Source organism: Neodiprion lecontei, chromosome 1 (genome assembly GCF_021901455.1).
Source record: "Neodiprion lecontei isolate iyNeoLeco1 chromosome 1, iyNeoLeco1.1, whole genome shotgun sequence".
NCBI classification, from domain to species: Eukaryota; Metazoa; Arthropoda; class Insecta; order Hymenoptera; family Diprionidae; genus Neodiprion; species Neodiprion lecontei.
The window spans coordinates 9,657,713-9,682,660 of NC_060260.1; the positions used below are offsets into that span (position 1 = coordinate 9,657,713).

At 37.5% G+C, this 24,948-nt stretch overlaps 1 protein-coding gene across 5 annotated transcripts in view; it reads right to left on the reverse strand.

The window, feature by feature from the left end:
- LOC107219263 (prolyl 4-hydroxylase subunit alpha-1) overlaps window positions 1-24,948 on the reverse strand; it is a 146,199-nt gene that overhangs the window by 80,463 nt on the left and 40,788 nt on the right. The window contains exon 1 of one of the 5 annotated variants that reach the window (XM_046729912.1): window positions 405-513. The exons of 3 other annotated variants lie outside the window; for them this stretch is intronic. The gene's annotated coding sequence lies outside the window, so the exon portion shown is untranslated. Of the gene's footprint in view, window positions 1-404; window positions 514-2,217; window positions 2,645-24,948 lie in introns of those variants that run through there. One more of the 5 variants, XM_015657432.2, reaches the window with a different exon arrangement.

Consider the following 24,948-nt stretch of genomic DNA (forward strand, 5'->3'; position numbering starts at 1 on the left):
CGGCAAATCACTAATCCGGCCATTTTATGGAGGATGAAGTTAGTAACGTTACTGTAACGATGCGTGTTTAAGAAAAATCGCTACTTCGCATCTTCGGGATATTTATAGATATAGTCAACCGTTACAAACAAAAAAAGTAAATACACTGTAATTTTGAAAAGCCAATTTCTTCAAAGTCATTTTTAAATTTCCAAATAAAGTTGAATTTTTTCTTCTGAGATTTCGTAACGCTGACGTTACCAACTTCAGCCTGACTTCCTTTTCGACGATTCGAAACACCAAGTTCTCGCAATGATTCCACTGCGCTCCTCAATCCGCGCGTACTTTGCCAATATTTTCGACTGAACACTAACCGATCACTTTAAAGACATGACAATTTCCGCTGGAATTTCGCGAGTACGTACGTGTGGGGCTGCTGAAGCGACGTGCTGTAAAAATGTAAAGCTCTGCCGGGACTGAAAGCTCACTCACAATCAGCTTAGACGCCGCAACTCTCAGCGCGACAAGTCTGACTTGACTGGTGACTGATTGCCTGCGAAACACGTGCACCCAGCTTTCTCTCTCTCTCTCTTTCTCTCTCTCTCTTTTTCTCTCTCTCTCTCTTTTTGCCAGGCATAAATATACGTCAAGTACCGGTTCGCACGTGTGCAATGCTCGAAATCCCTAGGATTCGATGATTTGGATCGTATTGGCGTTTGTAAGGTTATCGCAACGATTCATGCTGCACTGAGAAAAATTTCATTTGTTACAGTAACTAGAAAAATTTAGTAAAACAGGTATCGTTAAAAAAAACTGTTTGAATATTGTTGGAATTACGAAAAACGAGGTACGCCTAACCATTTTGCGGTATTGTCGATCCTTTTTTGGTAATTGCAACGCAAAATCAGTCTCTTAGGTTTACTCTACTTTTTTAGTTAAATAAGGCTTTAACGTCAATTTATTGTTGCACAAGCATTAAATTTTTGCAACGGTTACAAGAAAATATAGCAACAGTGATCGTAATGAGAAAGAATAGTAACGGATAATAGACTTTCTGGTAACAGCTAGAAAACTAATTTTCATTTTCTACCTAGAATTATATTTTTCGATTGTGGTAAAAAATGAAAATAGTCAAAGACTGAGCAGTAACCGGAACTAAAAACTTCTCTCAGTGTGAGGAAAAACCGTTACACTGCGATTTTGAAATTGTCCGGAATTCAGTAAGCCGTAATAAAACAAAACACACTTATATTCTCATGTTCCGAAATCGTAGTTGACTAAAAATCATTTAAAATTAAGAAAATAGTCATCTTTTCACCAATGTTTCGTTACGATAACGTTACTATCTTTAATCTCGTTGATTTGAAACTTCGACGCCTGAAGCGTCTCGAAATTTCGACTGTGGTCGAACGAATATGAATGCGAATCACTTGCGATCATATGAGAAGTTATTTTTGAGATGTATTATATCGAATTTAGAATAATCGTTTACGTTGTATCGCAGGGTCACAGGAGGTCGATTATTTCATAGGAGTACAAGCGCAACATGTCATAAGTTGTCATCGCTTCAAAAGAGATTCTCCAATTTTCTTGAAACAGTTACAGTAGCTTTACACGATTTATTATATTCGTTATAAATTTTCGGGCGACTTTGAGAAACTATAAATATCGGATTCAACTAAATCCACTCACACCATCACGTTGATATTAGTAACGTTCTCGTAACGATTCGTGCTGAGTAAAAACCGTTGTTTCGCAATTTAGCAACTATTTAAAATTCAGTAACCCGTAACAAAACAAAACACACTTATATTTTGCAATCTTATTTCCTTCAAAATCATCGTAAAAATAAGAAAATAGCGATCTTGCCCCAATGTTTCGTCACGATAACGTTACCAGTTTCAACCCGACTCACCACTCCGCACAAGAAATCGTTTCGCTAATCACGGTGGATGAATTAGTCCAAAACTCGTCAGCAAGGGTGAAAAAATCGCGACTCGTTGAAGAGAAAAACGAAACGATCTCCAGCGGTTGAATAGCACGATCGACACTCCTTGAATGAAACATGTTTATTAAACACACACAAACCATCGAGCCATCGAATGCGGCTCGTGTTTACGACCCACGCAAAAAAAAAAAAAAAAATCTACGACCACCGCACAGTAGGCCAACATTAAACATGCGAGAGAAGGTGAACACCAGCGGCGAAAATAACGATGCTGCCGTATCTCGTCTTACCTTTCCGAGTTGCAAGTAGTCACAGCCCGTGGTCAGCCTGCAACGAACGTTGAGTCACGCGTGGGAAAAGCGGCGCAGTGATCCTGACAAACGGAACTGTAACAGGGAACACGTGGTAGGTGTTATCTCACTACCGAAAGGCGCGCGTGACGCGGAGCTTTTTCTCGGCTAAACTTCACGACACTCCGAGCAAGCTTCGAAAGCTCGGTCTGGGCTCTCCACCGAGTTTGGAGTCCCGATTCAAAGCTCGACGTTAGACGCGAGGTGGTGACACTTTGTTGACACTTGTTAGGCGGCGCGTTACATTAACCGCGAGAGAGTTGGAGAGAGCGAGAGAGAGTTAAAGAGAGAGAGAGAGAGGGGAGACGGATACCGCACCGCACGAAGTACGAACAGGCCGAGCTGTCGCAGATGACTGCGACCGAGGGCTCGCCGGGAGCCGAGCAAAAGCTCGCATAGCCCGCCGAACGCGTAGGCGCGCGCCGCGACGCGCAATCAAACTCATCGTAAGAGCCAGAGCGGCTGGGTTACCACGTTTTGCATTGGCAATGGTCGCGCAGCCTGATCTGACCCCGTGCACCCGCTGGCAACACAGTTTCTCGACCTTTTTTTCCAGGCCTCGGTGCGCGAAGTGGTCGTTTCAGAGAATTGAAATACAGTCGGAACGGAGGATTAAAGTGGCATTCCATATATTGGGTTGCTAAAAGGGTCGAATTTCGTGCGGAGCGAGGGGTTTTGAAGGGCAACAAAAAAAAAAAAAAAAAAAAATACAACGTATTTTCTCCAACTTTTCAAAAATATAAGAAAATAACTATTTCATTCAAATTTTTGAACGTGTAGAAGAAGAAAGAATTATTTGAACGACATTTTGTAAAATTATCTTACGAACATTTTGAAAATTCAGCTGTTCAGAACTGGTCTTCGGTGAAACAAGTATCCATTATAGCTTTATATGAAATCAAAAAAACAAAATTTTTCGTCTAGTAGACGATTATAGCTTGTCCTTGAACGAAGGATTTTGATACAAAAATGTAATTTGAAGTTTTGATCGAGTTGTATGCAAAACAGTACGATTGTCAGTAAAATTTAGACCATGTATTGCCCTGTATAATAGGTTGTGATCACAAAAAAGAATCCTTCGTTCAAGGACAAGCTATAATCGTCTACTAATAGAAAAATTTTGGTTTTTTAATTTCAAATAAAGGTATTACGAGGTATCCTGTCTACCGGGAAGATATCTATGTCTACGAAAATTTTATAAAATATTTTCTTTTATATGCTTAAAGTTTGAATGAAGTGACTTTTTTAATGATGTTGAAAAAAAAAATTAAATAGAGAAAACATGTTTCCTTTTTGCCCTTCAGAACCCGTGTAACCGCTTAATTACATTCGAATTCCGGTGCTCACCCTCGACAAATTTTTCAAAATCCTTTGAATTTTTCTAAAATTCTTTGAAATCTTCTGAAAATACACAAACTCTTTCGAAATAATTTTAAACTGCACGAAGTTTCGTAATACGAAGCCACGTAAGATTTTTAAATTCTAAAAAAATGGTTGAATTTATATGGTGTCTCTTGGAATCCCGTGATTTGTCGTTAGAAATTATCTCAAATTCTTTAAAAATATATGAGGTATTCCGCCACAAACCAACCTACGTCTGACCGAATCCTTCAGCGATTTTGTTTATACTTAAGTACGGTGTAGAGTGTACAAATAAATCATCTTTGACCGAGTTTAAAATTCTTTGGACCACGGGTTTGATTTTTCCAGCTCAAAAAAAATACGATAACACCCTAATTGATTGAATTTAAATTTTTCTCGTGAATTCTTTGTTGAATAATAAAATTTTTGGGACCAAGATGGTAGTGGGCAAGTTTTTGATTTAGAAGTTACAGGCGAACCAAGTAATTGAAAAGAGACAGAAAACGAATAGAACATAAATTTGTATTTTTCAAATCTACATTTAATTCGATTTTTCTCACTTTTCAATTACTCGTTTCGCCTGTAGCTTTTACACCAAAAGCCTGCCGACTTCCATTTGATCTCATAATTTTTTTTTTCAATCAGAAATGCACGAGAAACACTTGAAAGCCAATCGTTTGGAGTTATTCATGATAAAATTGTGTTTTCGCGACTTTGGGAGCAGTAAAGTGGTTCAAAAAATCTATAACTCGGTAAAAGATGATTTTTTGTACACTCTATATCATGCTGAAAAGAGAATAAAATCGCCGATGGCGAAGGTCAGGACGTGAGTCGGTTTCGGGTGGAATGCCTCACATACAAACATTTTTTCTGAACCTTTGTTGTCCAATACTGTTTCTTATTGATCATGGAAGGATACCGTTTTGAAATTGATATTGAGGATTCAACGCTGAAGCATATTACTCATTTTAAGCTTTTAAGAACGTTGTATCAAAAAAAGAATGGTGTAGGAAAAAAAAAAGAACGGACGAAGAAATAAAGAAAGGCATAAATATTGAAGAAAAATATGAATAGATTTTGGTTAAAATGATGAAAGTTTATGCGAACGTTATTACATCTAGAGAAAATATCACGATTATTTTATAATACAGTCAGCCAACATTTCAAGTAATTGATTATACGGTATCCTATAGTATTCGGGTACTTGCAACTTTGGCAATATCGCGGTACACATTTGGTTCGCAATTTTCCGGTGCAGTAGCTGCGGTTCCGTGATAGATAATAACTCAACTAGTGCTTCGTTTCATAATAGATAGGTATTGTTTTTCTGATTTATTTTCCGAGTATGTAATATAAACAAGTAGAAAAGTTGACTAAAAATATTGATAGTAACCAGAACGAATAATAACTCTTTTCAAACTAACAATTCCCGATTGTTGATGTGAAAATTCTCATGTTTTCGAATATAATAGTTATTTTAACACAGACATCCATGAAGTACTCGATAAGAATACGATTTTCAATTTTAAAAAAAGCAGTGAAAACAACTTTTTTTTTTTATATCAATTGCAAATAAAAATAAAAATGATTTATAATGTATGACTACGATACTTTTATGAAGCATGGATGCGACGTAGAAAACAATTCAAGATATCGATGATCTCTTCGACGATGGATAACGGATTAATGAAAGAGATTACAAGTTGCATAAGAAGTTGAGAAATCAAAGTTAGTAATTATTATTGTGAACAAAAGTATAACATCGATTGATAATGCAGTTCTGTGAAGTCCGGAACTTTGCTAATCCTTAGAATTCTTAAACCATTTATGTTATCTCTAACTCTCATGCCTTAAATTTGAGTAGAAAACTACCATCAATTCGAATACCAGGGTTTTAAATTATATTGAAATTGTATAAAATGACCTACGGATGAATTTGGCATGAATTTATGAAAAATTCAAACTGATAAATGAAGATTGAAGAAAATTAAGTCTACCTGTAAGAATCAAGACGTAGAAGATCAAGTGTTTAAGAAAGTATTTTTATGGGGATGCATCAGTGAAACTGCATGACTCTTCGATTTACTTGAAACTTAAACTCGTAATGAATCTTCCTAAAAGAAGTCGATTGAAATAACATCAAAAAATGGTGTTTATCAAAAAGCTCCCCGCAGCACTACACTTGTCGTAAAAATTTGGTAAAATTTTCTATTCGTCAAAGAAGCGCAGGGAACAAAAGTTGCTGCGGAAATTGCGATTCAATAATTTACCACCTAATTGTGTCAATAATTCGCGATTGACAATTTTCACACAAATTTTTATGAATTGCAATGAATATTGAATCGCGAATTATTGTCAAATTTTTTTGAAACTTTATTGACAAAAATTGTACTGCAAGCAACTTCACCAAAAAGAAAAAAAAAAAAAAAAAACCTACTTCTTCACTTCAGTTTGAATAATATCTGGACACGTATGGCACATTGATTGAAACAAAGTGAAGACCACTTGTTCTATGAAGCTTCGTTATGAGTTTAGACTTCGAGCAAATTAAAAGATCATAAAGTTTCGATCGCGTATCTCCTTAAGGGTTGCCTAAAAACGATCGTGAGTCAATCGTGGTCACGCCGACGCGTTACAGAGATGTTAATGTGTTGTTTCTGATAGAGGTGGTGGTTCTTGAAATGGTTCACGTATAACATGATTCATGTTCATGGTTCTAATTTATTTCTGCGCAAGGCGATGGTGTTAGTGAACTCTGCATTAGTTCAGTGAACTCCGCGCACTGTGATATGTGCACATGGATGTGTGTATGTTGACAGATTGTTCTTGCGGCAGTTGGAACATTGGAACTCAAACCAACGTTGTACGGATGTGTCGATAAGGATGTGCAAAATTGAAGAGATTCACGAGGATCCGCTTACTGCGGGCAAAAAAGGATAATTCACCGAAACGTGGCTTTCAGTGCTGTCGTTGTAACACCGAGGTCCTTCATTTTCATCAAAAGGTAGCTTTTTCATTAGTGAGTTCCCGATTCGCCATCAACGCGAACCTGTTCAAGTATTGAACCGGGCCCATTGTTATAACAAAGCTGAATTGATACCCTAACAACCATACGTATGATTGATTTTAAATTTGGACATTTCGTTCATTAATAAGTTCGTAATAATCACATTGTACAGCGTCATATTTGAACAGAGATGAAAAGTCGATAATTCGGAAAATCATGAAATGAAACATGCATTGCAAATGTAAAACCAATAACGGATTCGGTGTCGCTTTGAAATAATATCACAGCGTTTTGTCTCGTGTTAACATTTACGATTAGCTGGCAGCTTGGGCTCATTCGTGATTTAAGGGTTTTCAATCGAGATTGTCGTGACTTGACAGATTGAAAATATGACTTGTATATTACTACCTTAAAATTACAAAATTGTTGCTGCGACCTTCTTTATCTCGCAAAACACACTTGAGTGAATAGCCAAAAAAATTCAAGTCAAAATGTAGAATTGCTTCGTTACAGCAAGCAATTTTTGGCTGGGGTCATCAACAACCACTGGTTAACAGGTTAACATCCTGAGTGAAGCTGCACTGAGAGAAAGTTTTAGTTCCGGTTACCGCTCAGTCCTTAACTATTTTCATTTTTTACCACAATCGAAAAATATAGTTCTAGGTATAAAATTAAAATTAGTTTTCTAGCTGTTACCGGAAAGTCTAGTATCCGTTACTATTCCTTCTCATTACGATCACCGTTGCTATATATTCTTGTAACTGTTGCGAAAATTCAATGCTTTTACAACGATAAATTGACGTTAAAACCTTATTTAACTAAAAAAGTAAAGCAAACCTCACAAATCGATTTTGCGTTGCAATTACCAAAAAAGGATCGGCAATAGCGCAAAATGGTTACGCGTACCTCGTTTTTCGTAATTCTAACAATATTCAAACAGTTTTTTTATCGATACCTGTTACACTGAAGTTTTTTAGTTACTGTAAGAAATGAAATTTTTCTCACTATTACAATCCATGTGAAATGGTGATCAGTGAACCGTACGTCACGGTATAGACTCGCTTTCGGTTTGACACCTTATCTATTGCCTCACACATAGCCGATTACTGAAAATACCACGCGACGTCTAATCGTACATTCCTTAGAAGCCTTGGCCAGGAATTTTAACAGATACAACGAAAGAGAAAAGATTACAAGTGGAATGAAAATAAAGAAATTGAATGCATCCTGTGACTATCCATGAGCCACTCACCTCTTGATATACGTAAAGATTTGGAGCACGGAAGGTTGTTCCTGAAAATTAATGACAGGGCATTATTAGAGCTGAAGAGTAATTGACGTGGCATTTAGCAGAGCTTGTCTCTTGATCCAAGATTCGTGAAATGAATGAAAATTATGATGAATCGTACGACCCAGCAACGGTGCTTCGACTGAGGTTGCTCAATTGGCTTGATTGTGAGTCTCATTTTCCGAGTGATTTCCGAAATTTACTTGGAAATTAACCACTTTCGAATGACAAATATCACATTTTTCAAACTAACATTAAAGACCTCGTCGCGTTGCATCTTTACAATACCTATATTTGCAAGTTTCGAAATGTACAATATTTATTTAGGTGAGATTTAAACATTTGCACGGAATTAGAACTTCAAAGGACCTGTATCTGAAGTTTATTTAATACGCGTTCATCTAACTTTATATTATCGCCCCACTATTCCTGCAGTCATCACTGACGCATAGTCGCACTTCGTCGAGTGTGCGTAATGAGGTAATTGATTTCCGGCCTTCGATCTAAAAGCGAGTTGGGTACAAAAATTCGAAAGATTAAAAAGTCAACGGGACTCGAAATCTCGAAAGTCAAATTATCGAAAGTTAAAAAAGTAGAAAGACCATAAATACGAAAAGTTGTCTTGTAGAAAACTAAAAATTGAGAACGCAAAAATGTATAAATAAATATGTACCCAATTTTTTTTGTTTTTTCTTAAGAATAGGCAAGATTACGAAGGGAAAAATATTGAATTGCTAAAATACCGAACAGTCAAAAAGTTGCCTTTTGAAATGTCAGACTCGTGCCCTTTTCGAATTCGTTTTTTCTCTGATGACACAGATAATCTTGATAAAACTAGCATCGAGTTGACGAATTTTATGAATCCCAAATTTTCTGGAGATTCGGTATTTCGTCCGTTCGAGATTCTGGTCCTTCGGCATTTTGCGGATCAAAATTTCGCCCCATCTGAACTTTGATTTTCAACGAATAATTTTTTTGGAATTTTGGCTGGTCGAAGTATTAGCAGCTCGCAATTTTTAATTTTGGAACTTTCATTCTTCTATGTATTCATATGCTATGTTTTATTCATTCGGAATGCAGACTGTAATTAAATTACTTGTTGGGATAAAAGAGAGCTTGATTAAATGAACTTTCGGGAAAACAGTTATTCTACTGGATAATTTATCGAAAATCCCAATTTCGTTAGACTGATCATTCCTTATTTTAAAATTCCTATCTCAAAAAACTTCAGGTTTTCGACTAGCCCACTTTTTGATGCCCATAAACTGATTTTGCGTTGCAATTGCCAAAAAAGGATCGACAACAGCGCAAAATGATTACGCGTACCTCGTTTTTCGTAACTCCAACAATATTCAAACAGTTTTTTGACGATACCTGTTATACTCAATTTTTCTAGGTACTACAACAAATGAAATTTTTCTCAACGTAACAGGAAAAGTTGAGAGTTGCAAAGATTTTTGGTGCCATATCAATACAGCTCGTAGAGCGTACTTTTGCTTGTACGGAAAACTTTAATTCTGTCGAGTTAACAAGTTTAACCCCTTTCAAGTTTTCGGTTCCTCATCAACCTCCGATCTTGAGAGGGGCTTTTGCTGATAATCCAAACTTCTGAAATTCTTGCTCGAACCAGGACAGTACTTCTCGTACAGGATATGTTCGCACAGTCTCCGGAAGGAATGTAAAACTTGGGATTATCTACACTGAACAAAATTCTTCAACTAACGTACCGCAGAAATTTCTATTGATTCGACTGTAATTGTTAACGAGACAAAATCTTTGGGCTCGTACTTTGACGACTCTATTTTTCATACAAGGGTTTCAATATACGTATACAGTATTACAGTATTACATAGTTGATTTTCGAAGTAACGTTGTGTTCTTTTTATCCCACTCTACAAGATTTGAATTATTTTTTCAGTATTTAAAGCTCCATAGAAAATTCGCAACAACTGCAGTTTACTTTATATCTGCACGTCTCCTGCTCGATAACAATGAAATACGTCCAATTACTGCATTAGCTAATATTTTTTTAACTTAACTTAATACCCATTCGTTGTATGAAAGACGGCACTTTGCATATTTAATTTTTTGGCTTATAACACATAATCTGGACGGATCACATTCTATAATCTATGTCTCCATGTAAGATGATTAAATATGAGCTGCAAATCATTTTTCTTTTTTATATATTTCAACGCGACGGTGATTATTGCTATGCTACAGCAAGCCGAACGAATAACATCAAAAATCATCGTCAGTTATTCGTAAAATGTACTCTCTACAGGAAAATTGAAATAACGAAGAAGAACCTTTTTAAAAGCATATTTACTAAAGATGAAATTAAAATTTCCTCAATAAAGTCGAGGTATTTCCTAGATTCATGCAATTTCTTTAGATCGTTTCATCTCAAAGACGGATTTGGGGATATTCCTTGTCAGAACGAAAAAACTAATAGAAAATTATTGCAATCGAATACCGAAAGATAATAGAGTCGTTTAAAGTGGATAACCTGTCCGGATGGAGTGCGACGAACAATTTAAACACGATCTTCAGACTGTCGTATTCGAATTAAGTATGGTAATAATTATCATGTTTAATTTACGCAAGGAGCGTTTAATAAATGCACAGCTTGCGATTACCATTCTGAGCTGTGTCTTCAGCAATTTAGCTGCGTTTATTTATGCAAGAAAGTTTTCAAAAGTAAAGACGAGGCAGCCGATGCGAGTCGGGAAACCCTGGAATACTAGAGTAATGGAAACAGCGTTTTGGCACAATATTTTTGAATCAGGCAATTTTCGTGTATCGCGCAAATATCGTAATACGTGCTTCGTTTATTCGTTTTTTACGAATGAAAAGTTCAGAATAGTTGAGTAAAACAAACTTTGCGCATTCGCCAATTTCCGCAAAAAAAAAAAAAAACATCCAAGCTCGTTTGGTAATGACGGCGGAGAAAAAAAAGATTCGCTAGATGCTCGGCATGGATACTTACAAAGCAATGAATCGATTATGCTAATCGACTTATCGTGTATCAAGCAAGAATATCTACGGCGGTGCGGGCTGCAAAGAAGTTGAGCTTTTTTGCGTCTATTCGACGAGGCTATACTCGTATGTTGAACTTTTTTCACCGTTAATCGTAACTGCTAAAAGATGATCCCTGCTTTCAATTGTTTTTTTTTTTTTTTCACTTTTAATTTACATTTTGCCCAAGGGACTCAACTGGAAAAAGAACTATTCGCATGATGCACAACATCTTGATTCGATCAAGTTTTTCCGCTGTGCGAAACTCGCACATTTTTACTTAAATTCGAGTACTTGTTGTATCTACGATGCAACAATCTCAGTGTCTTTATTGTATAATTCATACAAATTCCCTGTGATTTTCTTACCGGTTTGTAAACGAGCAAAGTTCTTCGGCTCAATTCAGAGACATTAGTCAATGTCGAGCTCGTAAATGATGAAATGAACGTTCGTCAATTTTCATTTGAGCTTCGGTACGTAAAGTGATTATACTGGATTATGTAATAAGGGAATAAAGACGAAGATTATTCCCGCAAATTGCGTTAAAAGGGAATAATATGCTACTTTCGTCCCACTTTTCAGGCAAAAAAGTTAACATTACAGTCGAGTCGGGAATAAAATTAAAAAAAATATAGAACGATCAAGAAATACGAGAGCCATAATTTCGAATTTTTGTAAAGCGAAAATCAGATTTGTAGAATTAAAAAATGAAGAAACTCGAAGTGTAAAGAAGTAGAAAAATAGAAATATCAGAATATAGGATGACAAAATGTAGAATCGTCGTAACTTGTCTGGATAATATAATACATAGAATCATACGCAGATTATGAATTTTGCCGTTCTATGTTTCGACCTTTTTATATTTTGTCCTTCTGTACTTCGATCTACCGTATTTTCAATTTTCTGTGCTTGAATTTTCGACATTTTTATAATTCTACGAAATAGATTTTCGCGTCTTTGAAAATTCGATATTTTTGTACCGCTATCAATCGGCTATTCCGGTTTTCTACCACCACTCTAAGGTATGTATGTAGGCACATCTACAGATATAATGTGCTGTGTTGAGCCGCGTGGTATCGCAAGTACTTGAGTATCAATTAAATTTCCCCGATGCTGCTTGTCAGTCTGTTGGGAAATGCTAAAATGGAATCGTAATATCGTACATACTCGCTGGCGGTCGAATTCGATCAGAACCGAAGCAAAAACTCTGTGCAAAGGTTTTCAGGGTCGCTGATTACGAATCTGAAATCAGATTTTAAAAATTCAAAATGGCGAATCTAATCAGCGATCCCGAAAACCTCTCAATAGAGTTTTTCGACCGGATTTGATTGAGTTTGACATTTTCGTCCGCCATATTGGATCCGCTACATTGAATTCTCAGAATCTGATTTCAGATTCGTAATCAAATTCGTACAAAAGTTGGCTCAGCGCAATAATGTGTTACCCAAAGGGTTAAAGTTGATAAATCGGTAGAACGCAGAATCAGTAAGACGGTTGAACTATTTCCGGAATTATAACCTTGTTCTAAAATTCAGTGATACAAAAAAAGGTATATGTTCTGTGCATTGATTGATTGCCGAAAGCTGGCGATAGTTTTAGAGAAATAAGAAAATCGACATTTGTATTCCCAACATCTACATGGAAATTTATATGTGGAAACAAATTCCACCACCCACCTACCACCGGACAATCCAAAAGATAATCTACTTGTAATTAATCTTGACAACGAACGAGATGAAGCAAAATTTACAGAAAAAATTATTTCCGAATGCTCGAGGTAAAAACTATTTGACAAAATGAAATTGATTACTTATTCATATCACAAGCCGGAGCAAAGTGAGGCAGGTAACAAAAATTGAGTGAGATTTTATTTTCACAGCTCAGAAGTGGGAATACTTTTTTTTTACTATTACAGTCAAGTAGGTAGTAAAAAATTTACATTCAAATAACGATCTTCGTCCCGATCACCCCTATACCTTCAGATTCCGGCACAATTGTGAGATTCGATTCCGTTTTCTTCGTTGCTAAACGATTACGTACAGATTATAGTAATACTTTGAAGTAGCCGGAGTCACACGGGTTAAATTTCACCTGGTGATGCAGGATTAATTTCCTGGTGTTTGCGAGGGCGTGAAAATGAAGTTGCAGTGTGCAGCGTGGCGGATGTCTCGGAAATCGATACTAACTCGAATTACTTCCCATTTATATCTCTGAGGTCGCTGTTAGTGGACGACACCTATTCACACTTGGATCGAGTCGTTACTTTAATTCGAACAAAGATAAAACCATCGATACTGATCTGTCTGAAAATTTCGCGCGTTTTAAATGAAAGTTTTATCTTCACGTGCCTGAGGCTCGGTAAAAAAAAATTGCCAAACAGCTGATGTTGGAGTATTATTGTCATGAAAAGATGAAACTAATTTTTGAACGAGAAAAATATATATTTTATTTTAAAACAACGTCGACCGAGTATCCGCAGGTTCGAAGAGAATTCCCTGCGTCAAATGACCAGGATATTAAATTTCTCAGCTTTTTCGAATTGTAGCAGGCGAAGAGGGAGCGTGGAAGGCTTCTTGATCCTTGGCTCAAGGCACAAAGAAAAAAAACGTAGCGTTAGGTATATCAACTCGAGGCACTTCTTCGAGGCGAGGCTCCTAACTCATAATAAAGGAGGCAGGAATCAGGAGTTTAGGGCTTAAACAGGAGAGACAAGCGTAAACATAAACAAGCCCTGTGTATCTTACTTTCCATCCTTAGCGAGAAACGGGGCTCGTGCTTTGCCGTAGAACCGGTGACAGAACACATCCTCAACTTCAAGTGGGCGAGTTATCGTAGCATGGAAAATTAGTGAAAATTTGAGTAAAATATTAACAGAAGCACGGATGGAATTGGGATCATGGAACTAGGGAAGAAAGGATTAGGACTGATTCAGAGTAAAGATAATTCGGTAAAATTTAGCCACGGGTTTGCGATGAAATGAAATTTGGAAGTCGTAAAAAAGAGTGGAAAAATAGCAAACGAATTGAATACGAATGTCGGTGGAAGAAATATTGGTCACTCAAACTTTATGGTAACATTTGACGATTTTCAACGGCTGAACCGTGCATTTACCGAACCCTTGTATTCCATTTGCAGCAAAATCTGGCCAGCAATATAAGAGAAAGTGGAAGCGTGGAGGGTCGAGTGACACTCGACGGGTAAATAAACTGTCTGGCAGGTTCACGTTCGAGCAAATAATTCTTCTGGATGCGCGCTTGGAATTTTTTGTTGTAGAAGTCACTCCAAATCGCAAAAAATTATTAACTCGGGAAATATTGCCAGCATTCGTAGAAATACGATCGTCACACCACAGATATATAAATTTATCGGAGGATAATTAACAATATTAGATCCGTGTAATTCAATTCTGAATTATTAGGGCTCGGAGATTCCTGATATCAAGTTTCACGAAGTTGAAGATCGTGACATCGAAACACAACGAAATATGAGCACAAACTTCTGTTGCTTGAATTGTTATTGAAAGTTTAGGAAATGACACAGAATATAGTTAATTAATTCTGAAAATAAAAATGTCTCATTTGTTACAGTAACTAGAAAAATTCAGTAAAACAGGTATCGTTACAAAAACAGTTTGAATATTGTTGGAATTACGAAAAACGAGGTACGCCGAAACATTTTGCGCTATCGTCGATCCTTTTTTGGCAATTGCAACGCAAAATCAGTTTGTGACATTTGCTCTACTTTTTTAGTCAAACAAGGCTTCAACGTCAATTTATCGTCGCACAAGTATTAAATTTTCGCAACAGTTACAAGAAAATATAGCAACAACGATCCTAATGAGAAAGAATAGTAACGGATACTAGACTTTCCGGTAACAGCTAAAAAACTAATTTTCATTTTGTAACTGGAACTAAAAATTTCTCTCAGTGCAGTTTTTCTACGACTTTACAAGCCTCGAATGATTCGGGTGTTCCCATTTTTCTCTGATACATTTCTCCGAACTTCAACCACATGATATTGCCAGATGCAACCGTATAGTACCTGATTCGTGCGAATGACGGACAACCGTCCTTCAGTCGTTGAAAGGACGTGTCAAAACGGACATCTTCGTTAAGCCAACTGATTATCAGATGAATGTTAATTAGCCGATTCGTTCAGACCATAGCGATAAGTTCGTTCGATTCTAGCGGATTAAAACAGACGCGGATACTTTGGAGAAAAAAAAATGAAGCAAAAACTTGAGGAACTTTTCCTCCCAACGGCAAAAGGAGGAAAAAATGCAAAAGTGAGAGATGGGTGCAGACGATGCTGGCTAATTGAAAGTTCGATGTTCCACGTGTAACGACTGCTCGCATTCCGGTAGACCAGCAAAGCGCTGACGACCGGAAAGGGCGACTAGGCGCCCATTGTCCATCAGAGATTTTCCTAACCGGAAATGAAAACGGTTCGATTCTCGCTTGAAACCAGACGAAACGCAAACGTAGACGAAGCCTCTGAAACGCCGTTATCGATTGCGAACGCAGTCGGTCCGCGGACGTCCCGGATTTCCGTTACGGGTGGCTGCTGCTTCTGCTTCTGCTTCTGATTCTGCTTCTGCTGTTGCTTTTCTCGAGCGAATCGCGGGCTGCCCCCACTAACCTCGATTCGAGTTGCCCCTGCCAACCACTGATCTCCGTCCTTCTTTGATTTTACGCCTTATATCCCTCGCTGAGGGAAATTTTTAATTCCGCTTACCGCTCGGTTCTTGACTATTATCATTTTTTTACCAAAATCGGAAAATATAGTTCTAGGTAGAAAATGAAAATTAGTTTTCTAGCTGTTACCGGAAAGTCTGGTATCCGTTACTATTCTTTCTCATTACGATCGTTGTTGCTATATTTTATTGTAACTGTTGCGAAAATTTAACGATAAATTGACGTTGAAGCCTTATTTAACTAAAAAAGTAGAGTAAACCGAACAAATTGATTTTGCGTTGCAATTATCAAAAAAGAATCGACGATAGCGCAAAATGGTTAGGCGTACCTCGTTTTTCCTAATTCCAACAGTAGTCGAACAGTTTTTTTTAACGATACCTGTTTTACTTAATTTTTCTAGTTACTGTAACAAATGAAATTTTTCTCAGTGCTGTACTTTATAGTAATTCTTCTTAACTTTCACCTTCTTTTATCGGCTACGGGTTTTGTACGTTTTCCACAATTGGTGCTGTTTCCTTGAAGCAGATTTTCATAAAATCGTTTTGCCCGATTGTCAACTGCTATTGGATTAGGATACCGATTATGTCATGAAAAAATTTGTGAAAGACCACTGTTCGAGAGCTGGGGTAAGTTTTTTTCTTGACAAATTTGAAAAATACAGATTTTATCGCAGTGGAATTATTTTCCGGAAAAGCTTTGCCCTCCACGTGAACAATAACAATCGACAGTTCTGTGTCAGGCGTTCGATTGAAAAGATAAGAATTATGTAAAGTGAAAATATTTTCCTTTTTTCGAAGGAAAACAATTAATGGTTTAATACCTTATACCCTTGACTCATAATGGTAAGTATTTTTACCGCCTATTTTATATGCATTTCTCGTATATTCAGAGAACTTTTCCACATATTTCTTTACGGGTTTTTCCTGTTTCTGATAGTATACCAATAGGTTTCCAATACTCGAAAGTAATTATTAAATTGCGATATAATGTATGTTATTATTGTTAGAAACAAATTGATTGAACAAAAATTGTAAAAATTGAAGGAATAATTCATTTGCGAGAAAGTAGTTACCCCTTTACACATACGCATGTTTTACACAAACTATAAGTTTTTTGGGTTGCTGATTAGGAATTTGAATTACGGTTTATATTCTACATATTCCGAGAAAGATTTTTTATGCTACACAAATGTATATTCACCTCAAGAAGTAACAATAAGTCTTTCGGTGCCTACATGCATATTCATAAGATTTAGGAGTTGAGCATCCGTGGAAACAATTGTTACAAAATTGTATCTACAAGGTGAACAAACATCGCGATTTCTACGTTCAGTGGTACATGCGTGATTATACAAGTCGCAAATTTACCAGGAAGTCTGGAACTTCGCGTAAATTCGGGCAATAAAACAGCCTAACAGTGGGAAAAGATTTGAAAAAACGAATAACTCAGCTTAAAATAAACAAGACTTGCAGACAAGGATAAAATTTTTCTTTTGTTTACTTGCACTGCCTACATTCACCTGTTATACGCTACGATAATGAGAATGAAACGAGGATTCAGGCACTCGTTAAATCGCAGTCTGTGCGGGATCTTTGTGCAACACCGGTTGGTATTTGCATGAGTTTCATAAATTTGAAGCGCTCGGTTAAGTTTCGTAGTTCAGGAATAGCGTAACCGCCCTAGTTAAATTAGCATTTCAGCACGTTGATCACGATAATAATATCTTTCCGGTTATTTGAGGTGAATTAAGACTGAATTCTCTTTCAGTTCGGAAACTTGTGGCTCCGGTATTCAGATTTCCAACAATTCGGAAATTTCAAAGTTCCAATTACCAAAAAAGGATGGAAAATACCTCGTTTTTCGTAATTCCAACAATATTCAAACTGTTTTTTTAACGATACCTGTTCTACTGAATTTTTCTAGTTACTGTAAGAAATGAGATTTTTCTCAGTGCAGGGAATGCCTAGGATATGGGACAGCGATGATTTGGTGTTGGTAAACGACATTCGTTACTGTAACGATGCGTGTTTGAGAAAAATCATTCAACAAACCATTATAAACAAAATACACTATTAATCCGAAAATCCAACTCCTTGGAATTCATTTTAAAATTGCGGAACACTGACGATTTTTTACTCCATGGTTCGTTGTATCAACGTTACCAACTTCAGCCTGATCCCCGTATTCGCATATCGGTACTGAGCCAGGATTGGCAGTGTTAGCAAACTTTTCGTCCCTCAAATATCAGGGATATCGATAATTGTGTATAATAAAAAATTTTATGCGTAGGCGTTGCGTCCGAGAACCCGGGGGAGGAATTAGGTACGTTGTATCACACAGAAGCGGATACGATCGAAACACGAAGAGAGGAGAGCACAGCGATAAGTGTCGTCTTTATGGATCTGAGGAACGAATTTCGTCTGGCCTCGATTCGCGTTCAGAAGCGAAAGATGACGCAATGCGGAGCGAGAAAAGTCGTCGAAATATTTCTTTGCGAATAGAGCGGATTCTTTGACTCGTCGTTAACCTGCGAACCAACTCCCAAGTGCAGAATGACGATATTGCGAGGCGTGCAAGCAACGGCTGAATGTACGTAACGGTGTAAGGCAGAACAGGCATTGTATCTACGAGTAGAACTTCGTGTAGCGCATTCGCGAAATAAGATACACGCAATGATACACCGTAGCCGACAATATAATTAGACCTGCGTATTTCGTGCACTCAGCTATTCTGAACGCGTACGGATAATGTACTCGTACATAATACACGGGGTGTGTCTTACAGCAGCGTCTCAGATTCAACGATGTACGTTCAAGTCTACGTCGAAAGGTTCGTTACCCTGTGAATCAGCCTCGGATGTGTAGGTAAAAAAAACCCGATTCGTTTGGCGTCTTTTCAACTTGAAGACTTTTCCAAAAATCAACGCGAATTACGTTCATTCATTTTCACATAGATTCTCTCCTAGAGCAGCTTATTCAGAGGACGTTCGATATTTTAATTATTTATCACCATGGATTACGAAAATTATTGTAGAAACAAATCGGATTCCGTTACCTTGTTTATTTGAATCGTACTAGCGCGTTAGTTTTGTCAGGTATAAGATTATGCGTTGGTTGTTTTTTTTTTTTTCTCTTTTGCTCTGGAGAAGTGATTTCTATGTAATATGAAAATCGCTGGTTCAAAACCAGAAAAACGGTGAACAGAGACACGCACCGTTATTCACACTTTTGGTCCACAGAACGTGTTTGTAACACGATTTGCTATGGATTCGCATATTATTTCAATATTTCTTGTCGCATAGGAGCGTCGGGGTTTCTTCTCACGAGAGACGATCTATAATTCTTCAAGATTTTCTTCCGCTGAAACCTCTCTGTATTTATGTCCAAGTTTATCACGGCTTCGCATCACGGTATTCACAGCATTCGTTACATCAATGCCACGCCATTTCGACCTCATTCGTTCATTATTCTCTTGCAAAATTATAATAATAAATATAAAAATTATATAATAAAAATATAAATTATATTTTCATCGGCTTGACGAATATTTGAGGGGGTGAATTTTATTATTATTACAATTAGTGCAGATTGGCTTTGAAGGATATTTTTTCATGATTTTGGCTAAGAATATTTCCCCAACCTAACGCGTTACAAACGTGCAAGTCTTGAATCATATTCTTGATTAACAACAAATTTTGGGCAAATTATGAGAAACGATTCACAAAAAGAATACCTAACAATTATAGACAATACAGGATTTTTCGTGACGCTTCATATTTGAGCAGCAAGAATTTCAAAGTGACAAACCTCCCGAGTTCCAACGTCAAGTAGAAAAATAATAACTGCGTAAGTGTGCCAATTTTTTATCCGAATGTGTGAAATTTTCAAAAACACGAAGAAAAAAAAAAAAAAATGAACCAACCCGACGTATGGTGGTCGTTTCAAATTAGAAAGGTGCGAACATGCGTATAAAATTTTGCAGACCGTGGGGATTGAAGCGAGGCTTGATGCTCGTCGGAAATCGCATCAATTTCATCGAGGGGAGTAACGCTCAACCACTGGGAATACTCCCCTATATAGATAATTTGATTTGTGCCGAGGTCGATGGTTAAATCAAATTTAAACACGTCAAGAAGTGGCGCGCGCGTGTTGAACGGGGTAGTTGATGTTGTACAACACGTAAACTGGCCAATTCGATTGTATTACTTTCAAAGTTACGGGGGCTGACGCTCGCCGATTGCCGCACGTATTCGACAATTGATCCAATTCATCTCCAACTTATTTATCCCGTCTAAAAGACGATCATTATTCACCGCGTTTCGACGCTTTTAACCCTTGGACTGCAAATGGGGGTTAAAGTGATCCCACGGCATTTTTACCGTAAATGCCAAGGGAAAAACATTGAATGTATGTATCGCTTTTCATTCAAGATAAATGATAAAACATCGTGAAAATCGTTGTTTCATTCTTTTTCCGAAAAATTCAACCTCGCTAACTCAAATATACGTATACCCTTCTTTCATCGCGCAGTATCTCTATATTTTTTCTTTTTTTATCACTTCGTGTCTTCAAAGTTATTCACTCAATTTTCATCCCAGAATATTGAAAATTCAGTAAGTCGTAGGATATATAGACAATATTTTTAGGTACAGTTGCGATTGGAAGAGACTGTAATATCTTTTTGAGGACACCGGGACGCGATGATATCGCGGATCCCCCAATTCCGCAACTAAAGTTTATCGATCATTTTCATCTTACAGATATTAGCCTCCCACCACTTCTTTCCAAGCCGCAACGGAAGTAAAGTAATCGAGTCCGTTGAGAGGAGCTAAAGCGACTTGTACAAAGAAGGGGGAGTATTTTGAAAGAAGTGGGGCGTCTGCGAAATTTGTTGTTCAAGTAATATTGTTACATTCAACGATCGGCTGTGTACGTGAATAATATTCCGAACTACGGTCTTGTAAAATTCGAAACCTGCGTGTGGTCTTCGAGTACACGCAAAGTGAACGTTAGTTTTTGTGGGAAACCAGATCAACCGATCTTCAAATCCACCACCTAAGCTCAATTGTCACCGTTTCGTAAAACTGATCACAATATTTTTCGACTAAAGTAACTTTCGCGTTAATTTTACCTCTGAACATGTTTAGAATTTCGAGAAAATATGTCTCCGACTTGTGTCTCCAAAGTTCTTAAAAAAAATTTGCTTTTTCAATGGGCGATACTTTAAAAAAAAAAAAAAAAAAAAATCGTCGCTACTTTGCCACATGTGAGTAGGAAAAATGCACCCATGCAAATACCCAAATTATACGCGGCGGATTTCAGATGAACGAATCAAATGGAAAACTGCCGAGAGACACGTTCGATTAGACGATTGGCTCGTTAGCGAGAATCTATTGGCGAGTCACGAGAGCCTGAGCCAAGAGTGCAGGAAACAGGATAGAGCAAACGTTCAATATTTACTGATTGTACCGTGCCGCGTTACGTCGGATTACGTTAACCGAAACGTTTCCCCGAACGTTCGGCTATCGACATTGAGGCATCGAGCACGTCACCATAAATTATTCATGCGCGTTTCAAGATATTCACTCAACGTTTCACTCGACAGTTTCACGTCTGCAACTGCGACGACAGCGATAACGTCTGAAGCAAAACCTTGGCAATTCCGGAATTTGGTGTGAGCGTCGCTGAAGGTTTCGATACGTGATCCAAGCGATGTTCGATTACGAGAATAAATGGAATTTACAGTCGGGTCGAAAAGTCATATAACAAAGGTTAAAAATCTTTCGCTCGAGTTCGATTACACGAAGAGTAAAAGAATCGTTGAACCGAATGAAAAAAACTGAAATGTTCGTTTTAATCAACCATATGCGGCGGTTGAGGGTGGCGAAGTTAATATCGGGTTGACACAACAATCTCTGAGTCGCGTGGACTGAATGAAAAATAGAAAAAAAAAAGACTTTCGTATGAATAACCATTTGAATTAAATAGAACGATGTTGATACGAAAAAACAATTAGTTCCACGACCCCTGTCACGTATTTATTGAAAAATCATTTGATCGATTTGAATATCCAACGAATATTTGACCAAGCAAGGATCGTGTTCTGTTTGTTTCGAAAAATCTCAATTGACGAAACTAAATATTTAATTGAAAGAATCGCAGCTGGTTACAACTAACTGAACATTCAGTTCAGTGTAGTGTTTCAATCGTTCATTGAAGCAACTGTTTTCTTCGTTGTAGTCTCATATCGTTCGAATAAAAAAATGATCGGGTCAAGTAAGATAATATTTTGTTAGAATTGATGTAAATTTCGAATAATGAGACTGAATAATTAGTTAAAATTACTAAATCTTGGCTGACGGAACCGAATGAATTATTGGAGGAAATTCTGACAGTCATTTAGAGTGGTTCTGATCAAGAATATAATACAAATTTTTGCTTAATTAGAGCAATTGGTACATATTTCAGACACACGAAGTATTCATAATCGATCACGAGGCGATGAAAAAGCGCATTTTTAGTTTCGAATTTCGTAAAATATAGAATTGCAGCTGGAAGAATCTTGTTATAATTTATAATGATTTTACATATGATTTCGTTACGGCCGACGAGTTGGGGAAAAAATGTATCACGTACAAATTGCAGAGATTTCGTGTTATATGATAACAAGGGTATTTTTTTTTTTTTTTATTAGAATCGGATGAATTCTCCGAATTTTTCACCGAAATAATTGAACAATAGCGTGATTTCTCCGATGTTGTTAATAATCGGAAGTTGGAATGTTTTTACAAGTTTAGTATTTTGATATTATTTCTGGACCTTTCCGAATCAAGTTCAACTAAATTATCGATCGCGGTTTCTAACCTTTATTTAGCCATTTGTGACTATTTTCGCGCCATTTTGGACCTGACTGTACGCCCGATACGTCTTTAAATGGTCGCGTGTCATTTTTCACAAGATTTATAACCAACGGCTGTCCACTGGCCATTCGTATCATCTGTCCCCCGTTTAATTAGATTCTCTTGTATTTAAACGAAAACTGCGGATGACAATCAAGCCGCCATTGTCCGATCCGAATATCGATCTGGGCAATGGCGGTTAATCGAATTGGTATAATTAGGAGAGGTGTGACTATAAAAAGGCGAAAGAAAGAGACACGACGCAACCGTTGTTCCGGCGTCGCGACGGTTCGAGTAATCCTGAGTCAGGATCACAATTTCGTGGCATCTCGCCGCCACCTGTGACCGCGTTAATCTCATTTCTCAGCCGAGCAGGGATGCGTGGATGCTTTATGCAGTGTTCACATCGTTTACGACCCCCGCGTCTATTCTTGCCCCTGAAGGAATAAATTATCGCCTGTTCCATCGAGGATCGGATCTCACAGCCTCGCCGCAACCGTTACGAACCATAAAAGACGCGGCGACTCCGATTAGCATAGCGACTAATCGGCACCGATACGGTGTCAAGAAGTAGGTAGGTATATTTTTTCCCCAAAATTTCACCGACTTTTGCCGACGTTTCTCTTCTTTTTCGGTAAAATGTTTAGAACACGTCCAACGTCTGTTCCTCGCCATTTCTAACCTTGTTTAAAATTGTTTCTGCTATTGTCCCAAATCTGAAACTGTACCCTGAATTTTTTCAGATTTTTCATTCGACTGCTCAATTATTTATAATTATTTAGAGTGATTTTAAAAAGGACCTCTTTTAAAATTTTCAAATATTCTCAGAAACGGTAATTTCTATTCCAAACATTTCAATACCTGGCCTATTATGGGCCAATTTTTCTCCATTTTCTTCAGCACTTCCAGTTTTTTTGGTCAACGAAATCATTGCTTGAATGAGTATGCAAATTTTTGTTTATTTTTTCGGCATATTCAACGTTTTTTTTTATCAACTTTAAAATGAAATCGATGTGAAAATGTTCCAAGTGGAAACTAGAAATTTAAAAATTTTTTAGGGAATTTTCAGACGGTGTAAACGATGTTTTAGTTGATCAGAAAAATTATAAATGCTAAGAAAAGAAAAAAAAAAACCAGGAAAAAATCCGCTCATCACGGGTCCGACCTTAAGTTGTTTAGTAAAGAAATACAGTTGATTCCCGACTCAACCGTAAAGTTAACTTTTTCGAGCTCAAATACAGAACGAAAGTGGCATATTTTTCCCTAAAACGCATTTGCAAATCCAAATCAGCGGGTAGTATGAGCCCAATTTAAAAGTCCCAATTTTCCAATAAATGCTGCAGCCACAGCTAAGTCGGAAATAAAGTCCTAAATGTAACACAGGAATAAAAGTCGACTTTATTGCCTTGTTACACAATGTACTGTTTCGAGTATTTTAACCACTTTCAATATTTATAAATAATTGACCACCTGAACAAAAACTCTGGAAAAATTCCGGGCACTCTTTCAAAGATGAAAATTTTGCAGAGAATGTTTTCAACAAAATCAAAAAATAGCGATGGTCGGACGTTGGTTACATTCGCACCGGATTTCCCATGTGTAAAAAGACGACGTCGTTCCTCAGAAGAACAGGAAACAAAAAAACAAAAAAAAAAAAAAAAACAACCTGCACACGGTTACAATTTACAAAGCTGAGCGAATTCCCGCGTGAGCTTTCAGAACGTCCGGCAGATGCAATTTGAAGTAGAACGCATTGTGCGCTTTCGCAGGTGTTTACACACAAGGGGTAGTAGTTGCCCCACGTATAACCCACGTCTAGATGGTTTGTTATACATAGGCAACGCCGGGTGGTGTTTACGCGAGTCGAAGTTTCGCGGTGGTTCCAACCGTGTATTTGCTCACATTTCCCTACGTGAACAATACGATGACGATTCGGTTGAGCCAGCACGCCTCGCTGACGAAAACTCTGGTCTCTTGGTTAGGTGGCGCGATCCGAAATCAGATGTGAATCTACAGCGGCAGCCGTATAATAAATGTTGATGAATTCGTTCGCACACTGCTGTGAACTGTAGATCGACAGATGGGTTATTCACATCTTCTTCTACGCTGATTACAATACCAGGAAATTCCTGGCTTACTTTTGCCACGCTGTTCGCAATGGGGATTGACGATGCTAAAAATAAGAGTCTAGGAAGAAGATTGTAAGGAAGGCCGAAGAAAGTTACGCGGTTGGAAACTCGTCGTTGTCGAATCATTTCCAAGTTTTTTAGTAAGATTTTGTCAATCATCGCAGATATCTGTATTCCATATTCGTACATTTATTTTTTTTCGTCTTGATGGGTCTTGGAGGGAATGGAAAGATCACTTTGGGGGCACAGGTTGACCTTTGGAAATTGATCGAGAC